The following is a 27,964-nucleotide window of genomic DNA, read 5'->3' as shown; positions in this document are numbered from 1 at the left end:
GTGTCTGAGGCCAGCTACTGGACGGATATATATCTATATCTATATCTATCTATATATATATATATGTGTGTGTGTGTCTATACACACCCTTTTTTTTTTTTTTTTGAAGACTAAAATCCTGTGTCACAAAGCAGAGATTCACAAACTCCCTAGATATCTTAAATAGATCAACAGAGCAGGAAAACATTCTATACCATAAAATGATCTAAACTTGAAAATTCTTATAATCAAATTCTGAGTATCATTGTAGAGAAATACGTTAATTTCTAAACTACTTAGTATCCCATCTTTTTTTCTTGAAATTGAAAGACTATGATGTTTATCAACATGCAATGGTGTTTGTTCATTATGTTGATTTTTATTACAGGATCCCACAATTCAAAATAATTATGAAAGAAACAACAGAAACAGATTTTTGATTGTTCATTGTTTGTGGCATCTGTAGGAAATATGTCGGCTTGACATCAACTGTTAACAAGCTTTATTTAAAATTTAGGGAAAAACAGTTGTAAATTATAAACATTGTCTATAATAGAGCTTTGTGGTTTACATAATTATATTCTGTGAAAGGAGGGAGGCAAGCTTGGTCTGACTTCATTTTTCCATTAGAAAAGATTCAACTGTCTTCATCCCATGATACCAGCTGCACTGCGCTTTGTATGAGATCACTGTGCTTAATTTCAATAGCCTGCAGAAAGAGTTTATTTTTTAAGTCCCGTCTTTTGCAGATGTGCCAAGGGAAAGATAATTTTGGTTTCTCTAATCATATGCAGAAAGCTTGCCCTGTTCTTAAGCTTTATTTTGCATGGTGGTTCCAGAATAGTCCGCATAGAAATCATAGTTTCAAATTGAAGTGCATTTAAGTCAGTCTGTTTCCCAAAAGGATTCTCCTAAAGTAGTTAGAATTTGCAATAAATATGATTTTTTTTTTACTCACGGGTATATTAAATGCTATTTTTAAAGAATGTGTGTGCAAAGATTTTGCGAATATAAGACCAATATTTGAAGAAAATGTATTAAAGGGTGATGACAAGAACATCAATTTGTCTTAACAAAACTTTTAGATACAACACTCCTTGCACTTTCATCAAGAACTTTCATTGGGGCACTGAATGCAGGTTTATGGTGAATACAACAGAACAAATTATTGTTTTTCATGATTAATTTTCATCTTGCTGTTCTAACTTAGGCTAAATGCTTATGAAAAAAAGTCTATGAATTTGAAAACTTTCAACTCCTTTTAATTATCTGAAGGTATAGTGTATGTATATCCCTCTTCATAAATACATAAAAATAAACCCATAATTTTATTTCATATTTCTGTTAGACAAGGGATAATATTTAAAGTAATGTCTCTTGGAACTGCAATTCGGTCCTGTGAACATTAAATGAAGGTTTTAAACTTCTGTCTTGGCAATACAGATGCTCAATTAAATAATTTTTTGCTCACAAACTTTACTCACTTTAACTGAATATCAACTGGATGAGTTTTTTCCTAGACCTTGGTGAAAATTGGTAGTGTTAATTAATTAACTAAATTGCCCAATTGTCAAAGTATTTACGATATTTAAAATGTAAAATTATCACATCTCTTGTGAATAAATTAATAATCAATAACAATGTTAAATGTACTTAGATTAAAATAATCTCTGTGATTTTTTTTCTGTATGGCAAATAAATATGTCTATGTATTTTTTTATTGAAGGCAAATTCATTACTGTTTTTATTAACAACAATCAACTTTGAGTGCATGTGCATGTGCTTGGAAATATTTTGAAATTATCTGATTAAGATAAGGAAAACACATTTGCTTAAAGAAAGGGAGAGCAATGGAACATCCAGTCAATTTTATTGTGTGGCTCAGACAGCAAGAAAGACTTGCACCTAGTGGCAAAAAACTCCAAAGAATTCACAACAAATATGAATAGCAGTAGAAAATGCATCTACATATAAAATACACTACAATAATAAAATTATTATGTGGAAATGCTACATTAGCTTGTGCAACATCAATGACAAAGTAAGCTTTCTAATCTTCAAATATTATTTGTGCCTTGAAATGAAGGAGCAGAGAAATAATGAGACCATTTTTTAATGTTAATCCTTTCTTAGAAGATTAGAAAGCAAAACTAGCCAAGCAGACCCTGACTATTTCTTAGAGCAAGCCTTTAATCACATTATAATGTAGCTGAGCACAGCTTGGTCTGGTGCTTATTTAATTATAACTAAATTCTTGCAACACATGTGTCAGTGACAGTTTCCCTATTGATAGACATCAGCACTAGGATATATGTCTAATGATGATTCCACACTGAAGCTGTTGAGAAGTGTCTTGAACATCATCTCCAATGAACTATATCTGAGAAAAGAGATTGCAAAGGAAAAAAACTCAAAACAACCCTAGTATTGTATAACCAGTGATTGGGAAAAGGGCTGGAGTAACAGCCTGAGACACCTACAGACTTTATTAGTACATAGATCTATCACTGAAAAAAATTCTCTAAATTGAAATGTTCTCTGCATTTTAAATTATTACTCTCAAAAGTTCAAAACTCTAGTCTAGTTTAGGTAGAATAGGTATTCCACTATGAATCCTATAGGGATATCACATTTACTGTTAGATTTTTCACCATCCTATGATATAGGTACTTTCATTTTTATTCAGAAAAATAAACAGAAATATCTAGTTTAATCCAAGTTTTAAATACAAATATTTGAAGTTCTGCATATGATTCTCTTCCAGCTTCAGTAATAACCTAGAGATGTTTTTATAAAATCATTTTACTTCCCCCTGAGGACTAAACTGTTGCTCTGTCACAAGGAGATCTTTGATTTCAGTGGGTTTATACTGACATAAATAAAGTTAGTGAAACAGCAAAGAAATTGAACGAAATCTGGCACTTCAGACAAATGTATGTGTAAATAGACTATATATATCAACTGTAATCAATATACAGAACTATTTGAATCAACTGTTCTATTCACCATTGCTCAATGCACCCAAGACATGGTCCATGCCAAAATGTCTAATGGTGTAGATACCTCTTTCAGAAAAGTCTGTGCAGAACTTCCTGAAGGCTAGCAGGTGAATTAAAGCCTTACTCTGAAGGTGACATCTGGTAGTCACTGATCTACCACAGTTCAACACCTACTATTGAATTGTGGATGTCCCCTAATTATCATGTGACTAACACTGTAAATACTATGTGTGCCTTCTTCAGATAAATAAGAAAGGGGAAAGTTTCATTCCAAAGAAGGCAAAGTTTCTTTTCACATTTCTGAATTGCCTCACTGCAGCATCATTCAACCCTACTTAGAACAGTGTAAACAGTTGGTAGTCTGCAATCTTTACCAGGCCTGCCACCTTCTGTGATGTCACATATGCAAGCTCCCAGGAGGCTTTAATTTTCTTTAAAGGCATTATCTGGGCAATAAATAGGCTCTTTGGTGCCTCTTGGCAAGGAGTGTTCAGTTAGAGAGATACTAACATACAGTTCTGGTGACAGTAGTCATATAGCAGGTTAGACCAGTTTTATATGGCTAGTTTTTCCTGGTTCTAGCCTGATGCTAACTCTCATTCTGCAACCTCAAGGCATCTTATCTGTTATGTACTGGCATTTCAGGACGAAGGGGAGGATTCTTCTTCCTATGAGCAGAGACAAGAGTTGTGTCCTTTGTCTTGTAAATGGTTGAGTGTGTCACCTCAGGTTTAGAAGCAATCTTGCCATCCCTTTACGAAGTCTGAAGTCCAGGTTCTCACTCAGTTTCTGACATTTGTGGATTTGACAGGTGGAAAAGGAAATGGCAGGATGGTCACACTCAAAAGAGTTGCAGTCTGTGGCTTAACATCTGGGAGGATGTCAGTGACAAGTGTTCTTCCTCAGAGGCCTGACTGGAACAAGAATTATTTGAATTTTTGTTAGGGACAGTAGGATTCAGTGCACTCTCAGCAGGTTTGTGGATGACACCAACCTGTGTGGTGAGGTTGATACTCTAGAGGGAAGTGGGGGAAGTGATACCATCCAGAGGTATCTCGACAGGCTAGATAGGTGGGCTCATGCAAACCTCATGAAGTTAGCAAGGCCAAGCACAAGATCCTGCACCTGGGTTGGGACATGCCCAAGCACAAGTAGAGACAGGCCAATAAGTGGGTTGAGAGCAGAGGACTTGGAGATATTAGTGGCTAAAAAATTGTATATGGACTGGCAATATGTGCTTGCAGCTCAGAAGGCCAACTATATCCTGAGTTGCTTCAAAAGAAGCATGGCCAGCAGGTTGAGGGAGGTGATTTTCCCCCTCTACTCCCTTCTCACCATGCCACCTGGAATACTTGATCCTGCTCTGAGGTCCGTAAAATAAGAAAAATATGAACCTGTTGGAACAAGTCCAGAAGAAAGCCACAAGATCAGTAGAGGACGGGAGTACCTCTCCTATCAAACCTCAAGGTTTTGTTCAGCCTAAAGAGAGGGCCTGAGGACACTCTCTAGAACCTTCCAGTGCCTAAAGGGAGCCTAGATGAAAGCTGGAGAGGGACCATTTACAAGGGCATGTAGTGATGAGAAAAGGGTGATAGCCTTAAACTGAAAGAGAGGAGGTTTTGATGGGATATCAAGAATAAATTATTTACTGTGAGGATGATGAGGCACTGAAACAGGTTGCTCAGAGAAGCTGTGGATGTCCCATCCATTGAAATGTGCCTAAGCCTAAGTCTCAGGGAGCAACTTTAACTTTGTATGTCTTGGCTCTCAGAAAGGTCTTCAACCACACTGCTATGGTTACAAAGCAAGGAGGCAGATCTTCAATGTTGAATATTCAATACCAATTTTTTATGGAATTGTGAGCGTGGCAGTGTTGGAGGCTGAGGAGGTGCAGTTTTGGATAGGGAACACCGAGACACAGAAAGTGGAACGTTTTTTGTTTTTCTCCATCTGCAGAAGGGGAGTGGTGTTGTATCCTTTAAAAACAGGGAGCAGAAAGGCAGGGAGCTATTCCTGGCTGCAAGGACCCGAAAAGCTTTCTTGATGAGACTATTACAAGAGCTTACGGTTTTTAAGTACTCTGAGTTAGACGCATGGAATAAATATTCTCAAGAGGTCAAAACAATATCTTGCTTTTTTTCCAAGGGGAGCACATGCAATTACTTAGGAACAGCAGCCATCTTGTTTTGTTTGTGCCTTTTTTGGTTAAATGATGCCCTCTTTTTTGCAATTTTCTCTTTATTGCTGTGTTTATTGCTATCTTCTTTAGTAAGAAATTGCTATCTTCTTTTGCAATTCTGATATTTTTAACGTGTAGCTTGTTTTTCTTTGTATTTCCCCTTCACCGTTGTGGAGGAGGGAGGAGGATGTTCAAACAGTCTTAAGCTTTTCCCTACTGAGGTTTTTATTCCTTTAAAACCACTACATACACAGTACCTTCTGGAGGGAAAATTCAGCCAAACATAAGCAGGCCAGGAAGTTCCTGAAGTGCACTGGTGATAAATTTCTCCTCCAGCCACTCAGTTTTGCATTTTCTGCGAACTTGATGAGAATGCTCCCGTCACAATGTCTAGCTCATTACTGAAGAACTGAACAGTATTCGACCCAGTACTCACTCTTGGGATACACCACTATTTACTTGTCCCCAGCTGGACTTTATGCAACTGTTCACAACACTGGAGGTGCTGTCAAACAACCAATTTTCTGTTCACCTCACTATCCACTTACCCAAGCAATACTCTCTCAGCATAGCTAAAATTCATAGTTATAAGAAGGAGAAATAGAGCAGTGACATGGTGTCCTGGTTTAGGGCAAATTTGGGGGAAAACCTCCAGAAGGAGCCCCCAGACAGCAAACCCCACGACTCCTCCCCCCACCACCACCGGGTTCGGGAAGAATTTCCTCAGAGAAGAGTGGGAAAAAAAACCCTGTTTATTTAACAAGCAAAACACTCCCCAGCACAGGGAAAAAAAAAACAACACCAGCTGACAAAAATCTCTTTCACCGTTCTGAAGGGATGACAAACTCAGTCTCTCCGGTGAGTGGTCGCCCAGTTATCAGTCTCTGGCGCTGGGGAATGACTGCTGCAGGTGACAGAATGCAGACTCCCGGTGTTTCTTGGTGTTTCCCAGGTCCCCGTCCAGAACACGTTCAGATGGTATCCAGGAGAGGGAGGGGACGGGGTGAAAAAAAAAACAGTCCAGGGAAAAAGTTGGACTGCCTAGCTGAACTAACTAATAAGCAAAAGCAAGGGCAAAGCGAAGGAAAGAAAAAGAGGCAGAAGCGAGCAAGCAGGCAAGCAAGCAAGACAGCAGAGCTAAAACCTCTCCTAAACATAGACCACGGGGGAGGTGAGCCGGCTGATAAGAAGACAAAACAAACCTTCACTTTCAGAGTCAGTCCTGGAAGCACAGGACATAATACCAAACATAATCAGAACACACGATTGGAGATACAAACACCATAACATCACCCTAGGACACATGGTTATCTTAATTCTTTCTTTCTTCTTCTGAAGCAGTTATAGAATTTGGATTTCATATTTAGAAGAGCTTTTTTTTTTTTCTCCTTTTCTTGATTAAAGAATTCTCTTCATAAAGTGTTTTCTCTCAGGTAGTTATAGTTTTGGAGTCAATACATAAAGAGGTGTTAATGATTTGATTTGACAGTCCCACACATACAAGGAAAAAAAAAAAAACAAAAAACCAATATCAGCTACATGAGTCTAAAAATAATAACCTTGGGTATTATTCTATACTTATAAATCAAGAGCTATAGTATAACCTTGGAGCAAGCACGAATAATGCTTTAGCCTTTTTTTTCTACCCCACGTTTATAGAAGTGCAGTTTCTTGTCCCTTGGCTTTTTATTTAGTTAAAGGACAAAGACAAGTAACCGAAGACATAAATCCATTGTACATTGATCTCATAGTAGAAGAAGAAAAAGCTTTCTAATAGTCTGTTGCATTTTTGGTATATCTTTAAAACAAAAAATAGCCTATCATTTGATGCTTTTCAGCTAGTTACATTTTCACACATTTCAAGGCTTGTCACTTGTTTACATTTTCAGTTTTTATTATAATGAGTGTTAGACAAATTATTAACCTGTGTTTAAAAAAAAAAAAAAAGGGTTTACTTGGGGTAAATTATAGTCTAGAGCATTTTAAAAGGCTTGTCTGAATCCTCATTCTGCAGATCTATTATGACAGACTGATGCCAGTACCTCACATTTGGCTCAGAGGTACATGTAAGCAAAAAAAGTAAACCAATCTGGCTTCAGACTGACTGTTTCAATCACCAGCTGGCTAAGAATACTAAACTATACATTTCCCAGGGAAAGATTATAGAGTAGGAAGCCCTAATCCCCATACCACCTCCAGATTCTCATGAATTAATGCATTAGTTCATAAATAAATTACATACTCAAACCTCTGTCTAAGCCATGTTCAGTCATTTCCTTACATCCCTATGGGTAGCTGAGTGTTCACTCAGATTTCTTTAATTGCTAGTTGACATTAGAAGGAGCACTGAACTTTCTCTCTTCCCTCTCCCCATATGTATACTACACACTGATATCTTTTTAGTAAAACTAAAAGAGTGGATGGATAGTAATGAAAGGGCTACATTTTTACTATTTCCTGAAATAACACTTATTAATTATTGAGATATAAATGTTAAAGATCATATTCTTATGGCAAATAGATAATGATACTTAGGATATTACAAGTTTTAAATGGTATTTTTCTTTTTTCTCCAACTTTTTAGGGATCAGTAGGGCAATATATTCTACTATTTTTCATACTTTACACTATCTGCTATTTAAGGACAAATCTGTTGGTATTCAGTTACTCAATTGTCTGGAAGAGTTAATAGAATAGACCGCCTATGATATTGGTAAGCACCATTTCATTCACTGAATGTCATAGGAAAGAGTAACAAGACTAATTCTTTGTACCCATTTGTATTGTCAAAGGCTGGAAGACATTTGATGATTTAAACAACAGTTTTACTGTGGCTCTCAATTTCAGGTTCTGTGGAGAAGTTGAATTTCATGTGTTTTCCTTTCATTACATCTACTATGTGACTTAGGCACTTCTACACGGTTGGTGTTTTTTCTAGGCATCATATACTTATTCATTTACCACGTAGCCTGAACAAGAAAATTAACTAAATAAAGGTTCTTTTCTTTTTCCAAGAAAGCTCAAGAAATGCTTCTGTTTTGTTTGTTTTGGGGTTTTTTTCCAGCAGAATAAATTACTAGAAAAACAGTACTAAGAATTTATTATTATGTCTTAGATTATCCAGCCAGTTTCATTTTGAACCACAAATAACTATATTCTATTGGATGAAGATGAAGAAAGTAAGTCAGTGGATACTTAAAGATATGGGGCTGTTTTTCAGAAAGAAAAGTAAAATAGGTAACATTAACAGCGGCATTCAAGCTTCCAATCTACAAAATTAAGACGATCTAAGGACTGAATCACCTCTCCTACAAAGATGGGCTGAGAGAATTGGGGTTGTTCAAGGTGGGGAAGAGAAGGCTCTGTGGAGCCCTTAGAGGAGCCTTTCAGTACTGCCTAGAGGGGCCTTTAGGAATGAGGCCTACAGACATAAGATGCCATGAAATGAAAGGCAAAGGGATTTCCATGGGCACGCTGGCCTGTTGCTAGGTTTTCAGACATGCCAGATGGCCATTATCACTGCAGTCAGCCAGCTGGAAGATGGAGTGATGCTAAGGTGTCACAGTTCTGTTCTGCCCTTCCACAAGACCCACAGTCTTTATAATCTCTCTCTTTATAACTCTCAATGTCTCTCATTTGCATATAAAGTGGCTGATCCACTACCAGCAGCAGTAACAGATTATTTGAATACAATTCTCCAAAAAGTATAAATTGGCATTTGAAATCCTCCATGGCAAAGGATGAGGATAAAAGCACCTTGCAAATAAGTTGACATGCTTGTTCTTCACTCTTTCCCAAAGCAAGGACAACTCTTTGGTAATATTTGAGTCTGACTGCATTGTACTATACCTGGGAATACCTGCTAGTTTTGGACCTAGCACTGTGCACAACTGACTCCACCCATGGTGGAGTGGATGCAATTTGATGATCTTTAAAATTACCCCTTCCAACCTAAACCATTCTATGATTTTATGATTTAGAAGTAATAGACAAAGAACTATTGACTTAATAGTGGTACATTCAAAGGCTCTGAGCAGCAAGGAGTCAGTTAATAAGAATCTGAACTTCTGTTACAAGGATGATGCAGATATGATGCAGATGAGATGTAGAGAGATTTTGTACTAATATCTACTTGAACATTCTTCCTGTATTCCTCCAAGACTACCTGCCATTCCTTCCACCCTCTGTAGACGTCTTTTTTCTGCTTGAGTTTATCCAGGAACTGCTTGTTCATCCATGTAGACCTAGCATTTTTGCCTGACTTCCTCTGTTGGAATGCATCGCTCCTGAGCACAGAGGAGGTGATCTTGGAATATCAGCCTGCTTTTTTGGGCCTTCTTCCCTCCAGGGCTGTCTCATGGCACTCTACCAAGCAGAGCCCCATAGAGGACAAACTCTGCTCTCCTGAAATCCAGGATAGCAAGCTTGCTGTGTTCTCTCCTTGCTGCCCTAGAGATCTTGAACTCTGTCATTCCATGCTCGCTTCAGCCAAGGCTGCCCTTAGGTAATGGACTTTAAACAATTTTTCACATTTGCATGGCGGATGAACATCAATGGCTGTGACACTCACAAAAAACCCAATAGTGGTAAAATACTGAATGTTTTATGCCATATGTTTTCTAGAAATTTCTTCATTAAAATTCTACAGAGGCTGTGTAATTAATGAGATTCAACTTTTAGATACAAATTCACAAATTCGGTCTGATATTCTGTTAAACAGAGATCCCTATTTGTTATATGTGATCTCTGATAAGGATCCTGCAGATCAAATTTAAGCCCTAGGTTTAAATCCACCTTTTTCTGGTAGTGATGTAGCAATACTAGTATTAACATTAAAAAAACCCCAAGCTTTTCGAAAGTTGCCTTGTCAGACCATGACTCAAGATATAAACATATGCACAACTATAGCTTATTTAGTCCTTTATCAGAGCTCAAGTAATACTGTAACATAGGTAGGCTGACAGATATTATCTGATTAACTAAAATTTTGCAAAATTAATTCCAAATTTATTATTTTAATTTACATTTTTAATATATGAACATTTAAAAGAACATTGATAGAACTTATATTTTTGGTTATTTAGTTATTTAAAGGTAGCATCTATGTGCTGTGATTAAAATAATGACTAAATATGTTTCCCTAACATCACTGAAATTTAAGCATCACATAGGTTCAAGTTACATACTGTGTATGATAATGGTATTGAATATTAATTGTATTGATTTTCATTTTATTATTCTGGCCTTACTGTCATGTAAATGGAACTACAGATGGACCCACAATTTATAATCTTTAAATCTAGATTATATCATGAGAATTCTTATTTTTCAAAGAGAATATTAGTGCATTTCAAATCCTTGAAGCATGGGAATTGTACTTTTATTTCCTTTAATTTTCCAATTAAATAAATTAATCAAATTCTCAGTCCCCATGGGAATACATTTGTTAGCTATAGTACTGCATATTTTTTCTTGTCTCTTAGGAGGTAGAAATTTTGAGCTATCTTCATTAATATTCACAAAATTCAGTAGCTTCCTGGATCCATATCATATAAAAAGCATAAGGAAGGTCAAACAGGGAGGTGAAGCAGAGAAAATTAATTTCTTGTGAAGAAAAGGAAAAAAAAAACCACTGCTTCTGCATTGGGTCTTCAAAATCATTTCTAGAAAATACTTAGTTTTACATTGAACAAGTGGCTTCACAAGTCATTTTATAAAGCAAGAGTGAAGTATTAATGTTTATTATTAAACACCCAGGAAAATATACTTCCTAAATGTTTCACATTTTCCTAGAGTAGTTTATTAGATTTCATACAGAAAATGATAATTAATCTGTGGAACAGTTTTATAGAATTTAAAGGGATAAAGTAGAACTAACACAAAAATAGTGACATATATGACTTACTGATATGGCCAGCATACAAATAATGAACTGTGGTAGTCTAAACTTGGCTGGCTGCTGTACACTCACCCACCCTCAACAAGAGAATGTAAGATAGAAAAGCTCATAGGTAATGATAAAAACAGGGAAATCACTTACAAATTACTCTTACAGGAAACCAGAATTAATGCAGGGAAAATTAATTTGATTTATTGGCAATAAAAATTAAATTTGGATGGTGAGGAAAAAATGCAAAACCTTGACACGTTCACCCACAACTTCCTTTCCCCAGCCTCAATTTCAATCTTTCACTTTCAACTCCCCTGGGAATGAAGAGTTGTGGTCAGCTCATAACAGTAGGCCTCTGCCACTCCTTCTGTCATGTCTGCTCTAACATGGGTCATTCCCATGGACTTCAGTCCTTCAGGATAGATTTGCTCAAGTATGGGCATGGACAGCAGTTTGTCAGGGAATATCTGCATGCTCTGGTCCTCCACAAGCTGCAGGCTGAACATGAGCTTCACCATGCTCCATACGATGGAAAACAGTCATTATGAGTAGATTAACATAATTACACATTTACATTGTAAGTCATTTGTTTGATAGAATTAGATGTCTAGCCTAAGATTACTTTTGCAGTCAATAGCATCTCCAAGTAACTATGGAACTACTGCCATTCTGGATGTAAGGGTCAGATAGATAGGTTTTAGCAAAATGCTAAATGAATTGGAGATGTTAGTGAAGGCAGCTGTATTTCTCATCTACAAACGTAACTTGTATGTAGCTAAATTCAGGTAAAGTTAATAAATAATTGCATTAGAATAAACAGGAAGATGTTCACTGTATTTTATGGACTGTATCACATGCTAATATGAACAGCATGTTATAAGGGGTTTTTGAAGCTATTTATTAAGTGTTATCTTATTACTCATAGTTATTTTGGAGTCTGTTTTTAAACTTGATAGATTGTCTGTGAGCAATGTCATGACTGATGATAAAAAAATCCCCAGAATAGTTAGAAAGCTCGCATTAATTTTTACGGTCAATTCATGCTGTAAAGGAAAATTCAGATACCTTAGATAATTTCTTCATAATTACCACATGAAAAATGCTTTATTATAATACATTCAACAAAGGTTACATCTAGTTTAAGTAGTTTTTTGTTTTGTCCTCTCAAGTGGAGAATAGTGTCATTTGCCATTATTGCATTTGTAATTCATTATCATTATGTATAGTGTGCGCAGAATTTGTAAGAGAGTACCAAGAATACAATTGCCATAGAATCACAGGTTTTAAACTTTGCATATAACACAAAATTAGTAGATAACTATACAAATTTAATAAAATAATTTATTAGGTGTTTTACTTTCTTAAAATTGCAATGACAAATAAGGAATCAAAATTATATGCTGATAAATATATGAATCAATAAAACATTAAGATCTAGACATGTATAAATTCTAATGAAAATTTATTTTCTATTAAAACACAATTTATAAAGGAGATAACTGTATTGATTGTTGAAAGACTCATTCTCTGCTATTATTTAATTATATTAATGTTAATAGAAGAAAAAAACCTCACCTCTTGGTGAGGCCAATGATATTAGAGACTGTTTTGTTAGAGAAAAATTTTTAGATATAACTCTTGTAGTGCATTGCAGAAATACTTACCCTTAAATGTAGTAACTTTCCTGCAGCAAGAATCTCCCCCAATCCATATGTTGTGCCATTTGACCACTGAGAAAATCTTCTTATTTGTTATAGCTGAAAGCACTTTGAATGGACGGAAAATGAGTTGGTCAGAACTCCTTGGAGGAGGAATACAGTCATATCTTGAGCTTCCAGTTGTCTGCAGCAAACTGCCTATAAGCTACCGTGAAAACTCTAAATAACTAATCTTCAGAAAGCTAAAGCCCTTGGCTCCAATCATTTTACCTAGTTAATGAAATTTTATAAAGCAAACATTTAATTTATAATCTATTTTGTCTCTGTTAGACTCTTCCACTTTTTAAAAAGTGATTGAGTGATGAGTTTTCATGTAAACATCTCTGTCAAAATAATAGATTAGAGATCGCACATCCCCTCAACCACAGGTCGATAACCTTAGGACAGGCAGATGTTTGGGTGTCGTCTAATGGGACTCATGCTCTCAGTAAATACATATGGTGTTCATTCATGGTTTTGATTTCCACACACTCAACCATCTGTTAGAATGGCAGTTTGCCTGTTAAGAAGCTAGTTATATTGTTAATATATATCGAAATCAAATAAACATAACGGGAGGTGGAATACCTCAAAAAGATAAAAAATGGCTGTTTCCTCTAAAAGTCTCTCCATTTAAACCATATTGGGTCATATTCATCTATAACTCTAAACCTCTTAAAAAGAGGAATTGAATAAAACAACCATCTCCGTAGTCTTTGTTTTATTGAAAAAATATTTTATCATATCCTTATTTTGTGCATATCCTGTGTTTTTGAACAGCATTTAGAATTTATAATCTCTTAAATTAATATCAATAGCTTCCTTATGTGCATTGCTGTTTTAACAGAACTTGTGCATATGACACTAAATAAATATTGTATTTAAAATACTGTTTGTATTTTGACTTAAGGAAACCTAATCAACATTTACATATTAAAATTCAAATCACATTATTCTCTAGAATTTTTAATATTAAAGAAATGAAGGAAAAAATCAATAATAACTAAAGACTTTACATCTCTTTTACCATTTGCTGACAAGACAGAGATTTCTCTTGTGAGATTCATGTTTCACCATGTTAAAATCCAGTCATGATCTAGAGACCTGACCACTGACATTCTTCAAAGCTAAATATGGAAATGTAAAGCTAAAAAAAAAAAGTGGAAGGCTTAGAATATAATAGTTTATGTATCTGGGTACCCTTGTAGGGTTATCTTATTATCTGGAAATTTTCAAACTTGATTAGACAAGCCCTTTGTGATATGATTTTCCTTGAGAGTTGTTCCTAAAAGGCATCCAGAGGCCCCTTTCTGACTTCTATTTTTCTATGAAGAACAATTCTGAGAAGATAATGTTAGAATAACCTTGATAAATTTTACTTTTCTGTTACTATTACTACTTGTTGTGTTTGATTTTTTTTTTATTATGTGGGAGATACATCCCTTAATAATTAAATTTCACTAATTATTAAAAATTAGCGCTTCACCTGGGAAACTTGTTTGCTCAAGGTGTCAGAATCAAGCAGTAATTAGACAATATATATGTATTTTGGACACCTTTAGTCAATAGATTTCAAACATCTCATAATATTATAGTGCAAGAAAGAAGTGAACTATTCAGAATTTCACTTTTTTCAGTATACTGAACATTTCATGAGCAAAAAATTTAATAAAGTTCATCTTTGGAAGTTTGTTACAAGAAGAACAACGGACATGAATATGTGAGGAAAGATAAACTATCTTCTGCTAGAAAGGAAGGAGAACTGGCTAGATAAAAATTTTTAGTTATGTGGGAACAGTAAGAGGGAAAGACTGAGAAAATATATGTCAAGGCATAAGTACGTTCAAGATAAAGGAAAAGTATACACAAAATTTTGGAATTAATATCTGTGCAACATATGAATAGCTGAGATCTACTTTCAGATTTATATTTTACTTCATTCACTGGAAAGAAAAAGCAGCATTTAATATATCTCCTCTATTTCTGAAAACTACCCATCCTTGGTCTCAAATATATTTATTAAAAAATATACTATTAATAAGAAAACTCACTTCTCATGGTACCAATGTGAAAATTTTGTGCGGTGATAATGATTATGAACTTGTTTTGGATGAAAAAATCTACATTAGAGACGTATGAAATCAGAAGTTCAGAGAAAATGCTAAAAGGTTTAAGGACAGGAATATTCCTTTAGCTAAAACTTTTATTTAACAGTTTGTCTTAACCAACTGTATGTTTGATGCAAGAATATTGATACATAAGGAGATTATGAAATTATATATTATTAAAATTACTAAAATATTTATATCCATTAACACCTATTTGCATCCTGCATATATAATTTTTTAGTATCTAATAATTTTTTAGTATCTAATAATTTTCCCCAGTAATTTTTGTTCTTCACAGAATGTGAGATCTATATTTTTAACACTTTGCTAAAGGAAACAGATTTAAAGAAAATATCTATATGGTAACTTGTGTTTCTCAGATATATAAATTTCAGGAGTAGTTGATGTCTTCCACATGAAAAAAAGAAAGTATTTTGCATTCTGAATATAATCTATCTTACTTAAAACTGTGTCACTACTGTACTACTAACTCATTTCTCATCCTGCAAACCTTTTGCTTTGTGCTATTTTGACAACAGTCTGGACGTAGAAAACATTCTATTGAAAAGAAGTAGAATTGCCACAATGATTTGTTCTGCATTTTATTATTTTTGAGTCAGTAATAACCCATAACAGAATGCTTTTGAATATATTTGTCACTTGTACTTCAATGTAAAGGATTTTTTAAACTATCTATTTTGGCTTGTATTTGTTATATATAAATCACATTGATTTTCAAAGTCATGTGATACTGTCTCTTCTCCCAGAGTAAGAACTTCATATTAACTGACTTTTATCAAAGGAAATATTACCCATTCCAAGGACTAGAAATTCTTGCAAATTCTTAACAATGTTACTGAGAAATATCTTTCAATAGTTTCCAGTGGAGAACATGACCAGTAAAACATATTTTTAAACATAGAGACTGTAGATTTATCTTTCAGAATAAACCCTTTTTTTAATTTTTCAATCCTCACATCTTTCACATCACCATGCAATTTTCTTTTAGGACTGGTTTTGAAATATATTTATTCTAAGATAATACATGTAAGATGGCTTTGTAAGATGCAATCTTTCTATAATGTTTTATTAGTTTCTTTTTAAGTCTTTATTTTAAATATTTGCCTTAGTTATTAAAAGTTGTTATGCTGAAAACATTGTATTATACTTTAAAAGTATAATTTCTAGAATTGTAAAATCAGCGAGCAGAAACAAGCATACAGCATATTCTCATCAGGATTCATTATTGTGTCTTTTTCTCTTATTTGCTATATACACAGCTTTTTCTAGCAGAGATCACTCTTTCCTCATGTCAGGTCTATATGCAAAATAATGGAGTTAATCCCTATCTGGACTTCCTAGGCAAGAGTTCAATTAAGATTAATTACAATGCTAATATCAACTCATTAATATGATTATTATTATTATGATTATTTTTATTGCTATTATTTTTTTTAATATTGACTTTTAGTAAATATTGAACATAATGGAAATCAACCTAAATAGCAGCCACCAAAAAGAAAAGACATTCCAATGAAATGCCATCAACAGTCATGTCCTATTATTACTGCTATTATCTTAATGACAAGCAACATCAGCAAAACCAACACTGAAATAGTAAACATACTACTTGACTTGCTCTGTATAAAATGTTTGGATCTGGACCAAATAACTTCTTATTTTAGGAAAAATTTTAGAAATCCTCAAGTCCAAAGTTCCTACCATTCAAAAATAATAACCACTGAACAGTATTTCTACAATGATTAAAATCTGAGAAAAGGTGGATACTTAATCTTGGCACTTTTTGCCTTATTTTAATAAACACGTTTTCTACCTATGAGTCCATGCAGTTAAAGCAGAGCAGGAAGCAGAAAGGTTTTCCTCATACAGGTGGGATAAAAACCTCTTGTATTTATGATATTTACAATAGATGAAAGAGAATCAATACAAAACTTAAAGCCATATGATGAATGTGATCTTTTTTCATTTTCTCAATGAGACAAAAATATCATACTGTTTTACATATAAATCATTAAGAAACTGAGACATTAATTCATAGTAGCATAAACTAAATCAAATCACAGTAAAATTAGCACAACATATTTCCTTCAAATTATTTTCAGATTACACTTTTGTGCAACCTGACAACTGTAGTTGAAAGATGAAACTAAATTACTACTATAGCTATACTTTTTTTATCTAGGAAAGAAAAATCTGATTATAAATCTTCTAATGTCTTCATTAAACATCAGAGAAATATCAACGTAGAGAAATATTAACAGAAACTAAGCCAAGTTCAACAATAGAAGCACCCTTGAAAATATGCATACTTCAATGTCAGAGAAAAAGTCAACATATAAATTAAACATTTAAAGGGATCATTCTGAAAAACAAAGCAATTTTTTGAAACTATATGACAGACGTCTACAGCTAAGCAGTTTAATTTATATGGCATTTGCATTTCTTGAATTGAAAATATTATTAATTTCATCATATTTTTTATGATTATTTTCTAATTATAGAGGCAATCCATCTGATATATTTATTTATCTGACACTGGAAGGATTCCCCATCCTGATTTAATTCTTCAAAAAGTGAATTCCTGAGAGTGATAAAAATTATCTATTTCTTTTCTCTGTAAGATGCTGATTATTGCTCTCCCACTTTCTTTCCTTTCTCATCTCTTTCCATATTGCTTGCCAAGGAGTTTATGCTACTGCCCTAGATGTGTCAGGCTAATGTTAGGAAAAGAGTCAAAGTCCATTATTTTGTATTAAATTGAGATAATTGCCCTGTTGTCTTGCACTAAACTGTAATGAGTGTCCTGTCTCCTCCAATATTGGGAACCAAAGCTTTAGCCTGATAATCTAAGAAAAAACACATTGTGCCTTAGCTTTACACACAGTCTTTCTCCATCTGTCGACTTCCCTGTCTTGTGAGGGTTGATAGAACTTGAAGGAATAGCTTTGTGGCTTCAGTCTTTTTGCAAAATGGAGTTATGGCAGGTAAAATAAATGTTGGTCCTACCGAGGAGAGTGAAGAGAAAAAGAGCAGTGCAGAGAAGAAAGAGAAGAAGAAAGGACTCAGGAATGTAGGCTAAACAGATTGGGCCAAAAATACAATGAATATATGCCCTAAATACAGCTTATCTGGTATAAAAGGAAACTGATTACATTATATGGGGAAGTTTATTCAGACCTTTAGAGCCATATGAATTGTTTTTGTATCTAGAGAGGAGACTTACCTATCTTCAAAGAACCAGCCTAGAGAAGAACTACGTATGGATAGTCTTATCAGTTACAGGAAAGTCAGAGGAGATTAATTATTAATTTGAGGGAAGAAGTTCTGTTCAAAGTTACTGCTTATCTTTCTGGAAAGCTGCAATGTTATTTTCTAAAGATTGTGACAGCCTTCTCTGGATCTAACAAAACTTATAACTGGACAGCTGCTCAGACATTCTTCTTTTCTTGCCCTTTTTTTCTTTTTTCTTCTTTTTTTTTTTTTTTTTTTTGAGATATATACTCTTTTAAAAAAGATTTGCATTAATATCAATATTATTACACTAGCCACTAGCTCAGTTAGAGCATTATGTTAATAACACCAAGAGATTGGGTTTGATTGCCCTATGGCCTATTCACTTTAGAGTTGGACTCAAGGATCCTTGTGGGTCCCTTCCAACTCCATGATTCTGTGATCATCACTCAAGAAACTGCAATACAGGACTAGTTCAGCCCAGGTTTTCTTCTGTTAGCATTGTTGTTCTGAATGTGAGCTCATTACCCAGTGTGCAGTGTCAATTCACACATCAGGGTGAGGCATTTCTATTTTTTTAATCTAGTTTGCACAAAGTAGGGATTTTGTGGTACCCCACAAAAGGTGGCTCCCTGATCATCAAAAATTTACACTATTTATAAATGTTAACAACCAAAAGCATCAGCATTCATTGGTTACAGAGTAGATAATGAGTCAGTAGTCATGATCTGCCACACCAATTACTTTTTCATCAAGTACTGCTCAGTTCTGCTGACTTCATTCCTGGTGGCTGTTGTCCAAACAGCCCATTCATCTTGGATTGTCTTCCCTACTCCTTAAAAGACTAGCCAAGCGTGAAACATTGACAATGCAATTGCTTAATCATAACCAGGTACAGCTACTGATTAACAACTAAAAAATTTGAAAAGTTTGATTCAAATCTTGAGGGACTCAAATTTTGAGAGGATCAATATAAACCTGACAGGTAAAAGCCATGATACAACATGTAAATTGCAGTGCTTTCTAAAATTAGAAATCAGTCACAATCAGGCAATGGTTTGTAAATCTTGAGCTAATGAGGAAATATTATAAAAGAAATAGCCAAACCTAGATATGGGATAAATAGTAATTTTGTAGAATAGGGGTCTGACCCTTAACCTACTAAGCAACAACACAGTCCCTTACAATTAGTATTGAATTTGTCATCCAGTATAATAGAAACATTCTGTAAAGCATTTAAGTGTATATTTAACATTAAATTTTCCCTTGATTATGGATTGACTTAAATAAATGGTTAGTGTTTTCTTACATGGTTTCCCTAGGCCTACAAACCAAACTGTGCAGGATATTTTAGGAAATCCAGTATGTTAGAGTGCATTAAAATATTGCATAGTATATTCCCGCACATTTGCAAAAGAACATCCTCTGAACAGGGCTCTTGATACAAATCAGTGTATCTTTTACTAATGCACCAATATTTAATTCATACTTGCATGAAAAATTGAGTGAAAGACTGACATGCTGGAGAGAATTATCATAGCTGTTTGTTCGAATAACAGATGTCTGATTATATTATGGCTGATAAGCTTTTATATTGGGGGATTTTTCAATCTTATGACGAGATCACTACATCATTTTTTACATAAGGTGCACACTTCTATGCTCAGTGAAACTAATTATACACATACGGTGAATACTTATAAAAACTCTCCAACTATAAAATATAAAATGCCTGTAAAACTTCTATTTTGTTGTATTTTAAAAATATAAATTAGATACAATAAATAAAACCAATATTTATATTTCCTCAAACCTTTTCAATATATGAAGAGAAAATTTGTGATGGTTCTTTCCAATTTCTTTTTTAAAGCAGTACCTATGAAAGGTAACTGATGAATCCACTGGAAGAACTCAGCTTTTTGCTCCAGTCTATTTCAGTGCTCAATCTGATTGCAAAGGGTAAGCAAGTAAATGCTGCCATGCATTTTGCACCCCAAAAACCTCTTCAAATCACAGAGGAACTAATCAATTAAAACCTTTTAGAGGCTTTATCAGTTTCACTCTTTAAAAATTTAAATTTTCATCCACGTTCCTTATTTAAGAAATTTTGAGGGGAGGGAGGTAGGAAATCAAACTGAATTTTGAAAGTTGTTTGCATCATAATAACAGTTTCTCAACAGTAATCTCATATTCTCTCATTGCTTTCTAATTACTACTTAGCAAGCAGATTAAGTTCCATTGTGTTCCAAAGTAGCTTTAACTTGCTGTATTGCTTATCAGTATAACCAGCTGTTCAGTGGTAGATTCAGTGATGACGGCATTTTTAATTGCTTTTTTCGTTTGGCTAAGTAAGTTCAGATGGTCACTAATTAGTTCTGTCATGCTGAGGTAGTTTTGTTATGAACAATGCAATCAGTGTTTCATTGAAAAGACAATTTTCCTGAGATCAACACTGCTTAATTATCCCTAGGAATCTGTCCTCAGTTTCTTTTTTTTGTTATCACTGTCATGAGAAAGGTGATATGAATTAAACAGAACTGCCACTTAAAAGAAAGCTTCTACTAGTGCACATAATGATTTCTCATTTTCCTCTGCTCAAAAGCAATCAACTGAAACAGTCATAAAGACTTATTCTTTATTAAGGTCTATGCCTTTCTTTAGGGCAGCCCAAGTTATTTCAAAATTATAAGGCATTGAAGCAGTTTATGATATTCACACTTGTGTCTGTGTATCTCTTCTATAAAGCATCATGAGATGACTGGCTTTTTCTTAGGTATTTTCATCTTATTTTATGTAAGAAAATAGTCTCCCTGAAATACCAGAAGAAAGTATTAACGGCTCTTTTCTTCAAGGTGAATAAAAAGAAATTTAAAAATAAACTAATGTTATTGAAAAATCATGAATATTGGTTAATTTTTCAATGTTGTTTTTGCTAAAAATCTCATGGTTTGTTTTGTTTTTGTTTTTGTTTTTTTTAATTATATAATAGTGATTTGTATTTTATAGTACAAAACACTCAGTTGGAGATTAAAGGATCAATGGAAATCCTTACAGAAGTTTTACTTGCAGCTTTTTCAATACCTGTTTTGTTGGGTTTTTGTTCCTATTTTTTATTAGAGATCCTCTTTCACAGATGTTTTATAATGCCTGTTGGTTGTGAAAGCAAATGCTTACTGATTGAATTGTTACTAAAGATTTACTTGTAATGTATCAATACTATGGCCAAGGTGGCCAAGATATGTAAAACTTTTTGGTAAACTCTGAAACACCAAGTATCTAAAATTGACTGTGGAGAGTGTAGCAGGTTTTTTTTAAATTCATTTCTTAATTCCTTAGCACTTTGTGTAACTTTAACATGGAACAGTATCTCCTGACATTCTCACAAAGCTGTATCTCTTACAGTTTTATGTTTATAAATATGTGGAAATGCTCTATGGCATTTTGATAAGACTATTTATGTACTTGGGCTAACAACTGTTTCTGTTGACTGTGGGATCAATTCACTAGAGGGTTCTTGATGAAAGATGTGAAAAAAAATTGAGCTAAAAATTGTATCATGCAGGAAAATAGGTTGTAAGGGAGGCTGGGAAAAATATACTGTCATGATTTGCTTAGGGAATATTCAGCTGCATTTAGTCATTTTGGGTTCAGTATTTCATGGAAACTCCATAACAGCAATTTCCATCTGAAGAGTCAATTGTGAAGGTAGGACAGAAAACTCAGTAATGATTATGCAGCACTCAAGAATGACTACACCAGTAGTTCACAAAAATGGGGGTTTATACCCGCTCATTGAGAAGGTAACAGAAAAATCCAGTTTTACAGGCTGTGACTCCATCCATTTCAAAGCATTATTCTTTCTTGCTTTCCATCAGCTCTTATCTACAGCTCAAGAATACTGAAATCTGATTTATTAGGTATAATACATTTACGCTTGAGAAAGCAATCAAAAACCCTCTTGACATTTGTTCCATATAAATATTTGATTACTCAACATTTGTCTGATTGTACAATAATTGTTCCCTGTAGACAAAAATGATGGAAGTATAAATCAAGAGTACCAATAACAAACAGATAGCAGAAATAAAAACATATACAAGGTACCTGAAAACAGTTCTTATCAAAATATTCTTTATATATATTACATATATATATATAACATATTTACCTATATGAAAAAAATGGAGAAACTGAGTTTCACATAAACTATTTATAAATTCAGATCATGAAATAAGTGAACTTTAAGTGACACAACTACTACAGAATTCCTATGCCTTTATTTTGACTTAGAAGAATGCTAAAACTTGGAATACATCTTTGAGTACTATAAGACTGTGATGCTTGTCTTTGTGAAGATATTGTCCTGATTTAGGGCAAATTCTGGAGAAAACTTCCAAAGGGCACCCCCTAGGAAGCAAACCCAAGCTCCTCTCCCCCAGCCGGTTTGGGAAGAAATTTCCTCAGAGAGAAGTGGAAAAAACCAGTTTATTCAACAGGCAAAGCACTGCCCAGCACAAAAAATGAACGATACCAAAAAACAAAACCTCTCAGTGCTCTGAAGAGATGACAAATTCAGAAAGTCTCTCTCCTGTGGGTGGTAGCTCGGCTCAGTCTGTTCTCAGTCCCTCCGGCGCTGGAAAATGCCGCTGTCCAGGCCTGGCCCCGGTGGCCGCAGGTGCGAGCTCCTGGTGCTCCCCCGGGTCCCCAGTCCAGAGCAGGTTCAAATAATTCCAGGGAAAAGGGAAAAAAAAAAAAAAACAAAAACTTTCCAGGGAACTTCTCTGCTTTAGTTAGTCAAAAACTAACAAAAAGCAAAGGAGAGCTCTCTCTGCTGTCCACCACAGTGACACAGTCCAGGAGACAAGACGATGAAACTCCTATCTCTATATTTTGAAAACAACTGCCTCAGACATTCCATCACTTCTCCTCCCCCCTCCTTCACTCTCAAATCCAGACTTAAATGCACAAAACTTATTTCTAGGCTAAACAGACAAATTGGGATACAATTTAACATGACAAAGTCACCTTAGGACAGATATATTAGTTAAACTTCTTCTAAATAAGTTTAATTTTTCAATCTACATTAACCCTAATCAGTATGCAGCTTCTTTGTGGTTCTGAATTTGCTGTAGGATGAGTGAGATGTGATTTTTCTAAAATAATAAGCCACAGGATTATAGTATATTGAGGGGTCTGAATGGACCTTAAAGATCATCTAGTTCCAATGCCCGCTGCCATAGGCAAGGACATCTACTGCTAGATCAGGTTGCTCAAGGTGTTACCCAGCCTTGCCTTGAGCACTGCCAAGGTTGAAGTGTCCACAGCCTCCCTGGGCAATTCCTTCCAGTGTCTAACCAAGCACATGGTACAGAATCTCTTCTAGGTTATCTAACCTAAGTTTCCCATCTTTCAATTTGCACCCATTACTCCTTGTCCTATCACTACAGTTCCCAACAAAGAGTCCCTCCCCAGCTTTCTTGCAGGCCCCTTCAGAAACTGGGAGGCTGCTGTGAGATCTCCATGCAACCTGTTCTACAGGCTGAAGAGTCCACACTTCTCAGCCACACCTCAGGAAGCTTTCTGAGCCCATATCAGAGCACCCCTGAGACCATCACAGATAACAATACCAGCCTTTTATCCGAAGCCAGTGACATAGGAAGGTTTTATAGAGAGTTGGTTGTCTCAGAATGAAATCTTAATCTCTTTATATCTAATTCACGCAACTGCTTAGATCTGGGGAAGAGTTAATTTTGTGAGATACTATTCTTATACTAGAAATTAAGCAGAGACAATATATTAGCTCACATATTGATCTTTAATTGACACTTCCCTTCAGTGTGTTCCCTTTTGCCAACTGGCATTTTCACGGAGAATCCTAGGCACACTTCAGGGCCCATGTATCACATGTACCTTTCCCAATGGGTACTTTGAATGTGGCAGTCTGTCTTCGACTAAAGTGTTGCCCTTGTGTTTCAGCCTTCTGATTGTTGACAAATTCCTTTTGCAATTTCTCACATTCTGTTCTTACAAACAATGAATGTTTTGCCTTCTTCTTTGGAGGAAGAGAGAATTGATGGACTGTTGATGAGACTTATGGGGTCAGGAGGTAGGATCCTCACTATCCAATCCATGGTCACTGTTGGAATTATATAAAGACATGAAATATAAATAAAATGCTTCTTTTTCCTGCTTGATTCCTGGAAGTCATCAAATGTGAGTGCCTTTCCTTCTGTGTCATTCAGTGACACTAAAGCAAAGTTTAGTGACTTTACTACGAACCAGGTAGTTCTACTTGGACTCAGAATCACTGAACATTTCCTCTCAGTAACACATGCCTTGCCTAAATGCTGTACTAATTCTATACTTAGGAGTGTAGAGAAGCACATCGGTCACTTACTGTTCAAAGCATGAAAACAATCATTTGCACTTTTAGAATACAGTAAATTTTTAAAAAACCTCTTCATGAAAAGAAAAAAAAAAAAAGGGAAATCTGCTCAGAATCATAGCACCAAGGATTTGACTTTCTTCTTTCCCTAAGAATACCAAAGGGATGGCAGCATTAGTCCTTAGTATCCAAATACCTCAGCAAGAGGGGTATGATATAAATATATTCTTCTTCCTCACATTGGGATCTGCTTGGAAGAGGTTTTGTGTTTGCTGGCATGTTTCTACCTTTTTTTTTTTTTTGTCCATTATCTGCAATTCCATATTAATTTTGATTTTATCATTTAAAGCTTAGTTTATATATATTTGTCCAGCATACTGGGGGGGTTTTCAGTCATGGAGTCTCTGGTGTGTGCTTGAGCCTCGTCTCTCACTATCTCATGCCAGTGGTCCAGCACACTATATGTTCTCTGTCATCACTTCTTAATGTCTCTACTGTCATGCCAGGGATGATCACTGTACTTGCTTGACTAACATCACGTACTGTGTCATTACTCTGTAGTCCAAATCACCTTATTCTACACCTAACTACTTTTGATATTAATTATATATTAAAAGAAGGTAGTTTTACCATAGTAAAGTAAGCAAAAGGAATTAGCCATAATCACCTGGTCATTAGGTTAATTGTCATTACAGGTAAACCAAGTGAAAACATAGCTCCAGATAGGTCACAACAAGCTTAAATTGAGTAAATCTGTCTCCATCCTGAGACTTAGCAAAATCCGCACAAAGCCTGGGGCTTCATAGTATCTGTGGCAGAACTGTGTTACTGGGTTACAGGGCTATATTTATGGGATGTAGAAGGCACAGAGTCGATGGCAGTCCTCTATAATCACAGGAATTTGTATCATTGTAGAGAAAGTAATCCAAGATGGACTGTGACAGTAGGAATAGAATTCTTATAGCAAGAAAAATATCTGCAGGGTAATTAAATCTTTGTCCTGTCTCAGAATGATTTCTGCTATTTCTTTTTTCTTATTGGATGAATAGTTATACCATCTTCTCAAGGGGTGGGAGATATGGGATAGAAATCCTTGTCTATGTTTAGAAGTACCTTGGTGTCTCTAGGACTTTTCATGATAATATCTTCATGCCTCCGGAATTTGCTTTCAGTCAGGTGAGAATCTTCAGTATTACAACTTTAAAAGCTGCATCTGTCCTACACTGAGGAAAAAAAATCCATGAAAATAAGACACCACTTTCTATACATTTCATAACAGAAATCCAACACACCAGGCTAATTTCAGGTACTAGTAAGCACATCAATCAGAGCACAAAGGAGCATTTACACCTCTCGAAACATAGTAGTTTTAAGAAAGACTATTTGTTTTTGAGAATAAACTGTATCCACATATCTGTAATTTGCTTCCAATAGTGACTTGATCATATGAGAAAAGTGAAAGAGCTTGTCAAATTTTCGCTATATGTATTGATATGACCCAAATTGCTGGCTATTTATGCAATATTACATCAGTAAGAAACCTATGTTCATTATGTCTGGATTTCAGCAATTAAGTGATTAGCCAAAAGTATCACATTTCAAAATTTTATTTTCAGAATGTATTAAACCATAATATAAAACATTCTAAAATTGTTAAGGTTTTTTTGCATCAATTTTAGTAATGCTTTGGTGTACACCTTTTTCTGAGCTTTAACAATGTATAGTTCTGTATACTCAGTAGTGACATCAGTCACTGGAAAAACATGCATAGACTTCTACAAGTAAGTTAGAGATGGAAATCAAACTGGCTACTCAATATAAAAACCTCCCAAATACATTTAATCAGTTTCTATCACCTCCCCTTGCAAAAAGACATTTCAGTAAGCATTGTGACAGAGTAAGACAATGGCTTTAATGTACTTCATTGATGAAATATCTTTTGAACTGTGTAAGAAAATATGCTACGATGTTGAACCCTGAAGCTGTAGATGGAAAAACAACTCAAGCATTCTCTGCACAACCCGTTGCAAGCCTGACAGTACTACTCTTTAATGCGTATTATTTTCTGGGTACTTCAAAGAAAAAATACGTGACAAACCATGATAAATTAATATATTTTAAAGTTCTTTGTTGAACCCCAAGAACTGATTGTTGCTATTACTGAAATTGGATTATTGCTGTTGTAGGAACCAAATGGTAACAGTCACCCCAGAGGCTTGTTCCATTTACCTCTCTGAACTGCGAATCAGCAAATTTTGACACCTTAAACACAAACTCATTTGTTACACTTTCTATAATTATTATTTTCTGAACTGAGATCAAGGTTCTCTGGACAGACACTGTGTTGTTTTCACTTCTTGGTATTTATTTCAAGCACACTGTGGGGTAGCTGGAGGCTGTCCCGAGGTGAGGTGTGGTGAGGGCAAGCAGGGCTATGGGGCTGGGCATGGCCGTGGGGCTGGGCATGGCTGTGGGTGAGGCTGGGCATGGCCATGTGTGAGGCTGGCTTAGCTGTGGGTGAGACTGACTTGGCAGTGCCCATGGCCAGTCTGGGCAGGGCTGTTGGGGCTGGGCATGGCTGTGGGTGAGTCTGGCTTGGCAGTGCCCACGGCCAGTCTGGGCCAGGCTCTTGGGGCTGGGGACAGCTGCAGTGGGGGCTGATGGCCACGGATGTGAGGGAGCACTGAACATGGAGGGTCCTGGGCCATGGGCAGGGTGGAGAAGGCCCAGGTGATGGTCAGGGACCTGATGGTGCTCTCTGGGCCTCACAACCATTTTACCTCACCTGCCTCGCCTGTTTTGGCCAGAACTGTTTGAATCCCTTCAGTAAGAAAGACGTGTGCAGCAGCCATCCTTTCTGCCAGCTGAAACTGGGGGAGGATCATGTGTTACTGCTGAACCTCAGCAGTGATACAGTGAGATTAAAGCATTTTGTACATAAGAAAATATGCTTAAAGTACTCTAAGCAAACATCAAGACTTGAGAGAAAGACACGAGGCGTGTTGGTGACTTTTTAGAAAGTTCTTTCTCCTTCCTTCCATGAAGACTGTAGGATCCAGAGGGTCTTTGGAAGGAAGAGGAAAATGCTAGAAGGAAATGATTTATACCAAAATAGTTTTGCATACTAGTTTTAACGCTATGATAAAAGGTTTTTTCATTAATTGGGTAGTTTGAGAAATACTGTTAGTATCATAACTTCTTTAATTAAAGGTGGGGTTTTGTATCTTTTAATTTGACAGCAAAAATATTAGCCAATCTAAGAATAAATTCTTAGCTTAAGAAAAATTCAAGAAGAAAATTCAGAAAAAAAATCTAATTATTTCATTTCAGATGTTATAGTTCCAAGAATCTGTTGCAAACAAATCTTTCTATGACATAAACAGCAATAAATGCTGCAATACACATAGAGGAAAAGAAATATCTTTGCTAAATTGAACCTCCATGAAGACAAGAATTATATAGTGCACCTATAAAT

The sequence above is a fragment of the Sturnus vulgaris genome, chromosome 4 (genome assembly GCF_052056855.1).
Source record: "Sturnus vulgaris isolate bStuVul1 chromosome 4, bStuVul1.hap1, whole genome shotgun sequence".
Taxonomy (NCBI): Eukaryota; Metazoa; Chordata; class Aves; order Passeriformes; family Sturnidae; genus Sturnus; species Sturnus vulgaris.
The sequence above is the reverse complement of the archived record's forward strand: the minus strand, read 5'-3'. Positions refer to the sequence as shown.